The sequence below is a fragment of the Notamacropus eugenii genome, chromosome 2 (assembly GCF_028372415.1).
Source record: "Notamacropus eugenii isolate mMacEug1 chromosome 2, mMacEug1.pri_v2, whole genome shotgun sequence".
In the NCBI taxonomy this organism is placed as follows: domain Eukaryota; kingdom Metazoa; phylum Chordata; class Mammalia; order Diprotodontia; family Macropodidae; genus Notamacropus; species Notamacropus eugenii.
The window spans coordinates 446,317,516-446,321,185 of NC_092873.1; the positions used below are offsets into that span (position 1 = coordinate 446,317,516).

A 3,670-nucleotide genomic window follows, 5' to 3' on the forward strand; every position below is an offset into this window, starting at 1 on the left:
AAAATCTTTTGAATTTTTAAAACACAGAAATAATTTTTGGCTGAATATGTGACTGGTGTATGGGTCAGGCAAAATTCAGGCTAATCATTCTATAAAATTTGCACAAATTAAGGTGATTCCTAGGTAATATGTTTTTCAACTTGTCATCATAAGCCATGATGAAGAAGTGAAAAATCTTAGGTTAGTAAATATTTTGTAAGAGAGGTGATCTCTGAAAGTTTTATCCTCTAAAATATTAGAAATGGATTCTACCTTGTGTCTAAAGCATATAAGCTATCAAAACATCCCTTCTTCTATGCATGTTCATATTATAAAGATATATAAATTCTATATGGTCAACATGAAGTTCAGTCACTAAAAGAAGATTCACTATCTGAACTGTCTTTGGCATTTACTTCACCTTCCCCATCAGGTACTGGGGAATCTGGCCTCTCAAGAAGATCAGGATCCAGTCCTTCAGATAACATTTTGTTTCTTATTGCCATCACAGGAGCGTCCATTTGAACCATTTTGAGATATCTGTATTATCTTGGATCCTTGGTTACAGTTAAGGTATGTTCTAGGGCTGATTTACATTTCTATGCTCCAGTGTCTTGTATACTCTTGTGCTCAAATTGAGGAGACAGAGATGATCGTTTATCTGAGGGGGCTTCAGGACCATTTGTAACACCATTAACATTTGCAGGTCTTATTTCAAATTTAACATCTTTTAAACATGGAATAGATGATAGCTTTGCATCCAAAATATTGAGAGTTGTTTCAATTCATTGTATCCAAAGACAAAGAGCTGAGAGCTTCTCTTCACAAACTGTAGTAAATCAGTCAAATAGTCGTACAGCATGTACCACAAACTGTTTTGGAAATGCAGCAGTCCTTTTCTATTGAATTCCTGGCACCTTGGTCAATTCTGTGCCTGACTCCATCAGAGGCAGGCCATACTCTTCCAGGCTACAGGTGAGTGGGCCCCCTCACCTTTGCCTCTCAAGACCCTGGGAGCAGCTCCATACTGAGCCCCTCAGTCTATTACTCTGATTTTTTTTTCCCAACATTCCCTTTAACACTCTTATCTATTTCATTAACTCTTCCAGGAATTCTTGGGTCTAAACAGCAGTTTTTGAAGCTTTGTTTATAGCTGTTTTCACATTGTTGTATTCTTTTGAATTTATGTCTTAGTCTTCCCTTCTACCATGGTAGCTTTTTATAGTCAAGTTCTTTTAATAGTTTGCTCATTTTTCAAGCCATTTTGCTGACTTTGAAGTTTATAATAAAGCTGAGCTTTGTTCATATGGAAGCAGGCAGGCATTGCCCCAGGCATCAGCCTTTTTTGTGTTGTCAGATTCAATTCTGAAGTATCTATAAGGTTTTGGTACTTCCAAGGTAGTGTAATACTGAGAAAAGTATGATCACTGCTTTCCTCACCTGTTGTCTGGATTTTACTTTACTTACAGTCACAAGCTCTAGCATTCCTCTTTGCCTTAGAACTGAGACCAAGACCTCTCCTCCCTTGTGACTGACCACCAACTCATCTCCCCACCCTGGAACTGCCAACAAGAACTACACATGAGCAACAGAGTTGCCAATCAGCACCATCTGTACCCAGGGCCTGCAAAGTGTTTCCTATAATCTCTTTCTGTTCACATGTCTACTCCTTTACAATCTCTGGATTGAGAGCCTTCAAAGTTACTGTCACAGCCACTGTTGCTGCCTATATGTTTGCTCTCTGGACAGGATTCCACCTTGGTGTCAAAGATGTCCCCTGATGCCTTTCTAAGGTAGGAAAAATATCTTAGCCTGACCTTCTATTTTTTGGTTCTGCTGCTCTAAAATTTTACAGGCCATTATTTTAAAGTTGTTTGGAGGGGAATGTTGAAGGAGTTCACTTACGTTACTATCTCTAATACACCATTTTGGCTCCCCACTAGCTGATTCTTATCCAGTTATGGTTACTGCAGATTGGGGATTTTTACCTACAGTCTGTTAACTTTTATTTTCAAATATTTTGATAATAGTGTTTTAACAAAATTTCTTTTCAAACCCTACAATTTACATTTTAAAAATTTTAAATAATTACACTTCACCAGACTGCCAAAAGGTTCATGTCACAAAATAATAATTTAATGATTCCTTAATTAGATAATCTCTGAGTTCTCATTTAATTGAAATTATATGATTCTGATTCTGTAAGATCCTCAGGGAAAATTATTGTTGTGCCATCCTTTCCTCTCTTTTTAAATTTCTCCTCTTTCCTAAAGTATTTTAGTCTGACTTAGAAATGAAATTATTCATTGCTACCCTTTCTTTCACACTGAGAATCAAAGTTGTTGTATACATGGGCAATTAGTAAAATGATTCACTGCATAACTCAAAATTAGAAAACATTTTTTTCATAAGATTGAGGAATTCTGGAAGAATGATCTGAGCCTAGTATATGTTATAGAGAAGAACTTGGCTTCTAAGAATATTTTTGAGAACCCAAATATGATGGAAATGTATGTATTTGGATTCCTACATTTCTTCCTTGTGATTTTTATCATAGTCCCTATTTCTAACTTTTTTTCTAGCATCACATTATTGCTTTGGCAAGCATTATGCAAACACAGGTGGTAAAATATTCAGTTTTCCTATATGTTTTTCTGCCTAACCATATTATAGAAAGCCATTATATTTTCTCTTATGAATACTCCTCTCAATTTACCCTGTTTTAAAGAAACTGCCAGGTAAACTATGCTGCCAGCAGATGAACTGTACTTGTATTTATTTGGCAAACAAGTGTTTCATATCTTATGTGCCAAAAAAAAAACCACACCTTAAATTTTGCATTCATAGTGTATTGTAGTCACAATAATAAAAGTGATCACTGTTTCTAGCACAATATTTTGTACCTGGGTGTAATGTAACAATCATTGAAGAAATGAATAAAATAATTAATAGTGATTATTAAACTGTATGTTTCTACTTCAAACATTCCTTGATTTCATTAGTGTGGGTAGGACCTCATCCCCACCAATGGAGACTGTAATCCCTCCAATTAAATGAAGCTAAAATGGAGGAAGTTCTTAGAATGTGAAAATCACTTTGTTAATTACTGGAAATAGTAAGACAACAAAGAGAAAAAACAGTCCCTGTCCTCAAAGAGTTTATAACTAGGGTCAGGAAATAAAAGGTATACAACTAAAGTAATGCAAGATAATAATACAATTATTAAGTGATTGCTTTGTTCAAGGTGTTATTCTAAGTGCTGGAATACAATGAAAGGAGAAAAAATTCTTTAGGTCAAGATGTTAAGGAACAGTTAGTTGGTGGTATGGATAGAGCACGGGTGCTGAAATCAGTATCTAAATACAAATCTGGCCTCAGGTACTTACTTGTGAAGTGATCCTGGGCAAATCACTTAACTCTGTTTGCCTCCTTTTCTTCATCTATAAAATGATCTGGAGAAGGAAATCTCAAACCATTCCAGTATCTTTGCCAAGAAAATCCCAAATAGGGTTGGAGAGTCAGACACAACTGAAATGATTCACCCACCATTACTGATAAAGGAGTAAATTCCAAGTCTTCTAAATGGTTCATTAGATGATTGAAGGAAAAAAAAAAAAACAACCTATAATCAAACTTTTAATGATAGAGCTTTCCAAACTTAAGTGATATGAGTGGCTTGGAGTCAAAGCCT

General features: G+C 35.4%; 1 pseudogene; it reads right to left on the reverse strand.

Moving 5' to 3' along the window:
* Positions 1 to 347: 347 nt before the first annotated feature.
* On the reverse strand, positions 348 to 1,230 carry LOC140523159 (WASH complex subunit 3 pseudogene; annotated as a pseudogene).
* Positions 1,231 to 3,670: the final 2,440 nt, after the last annotated feature.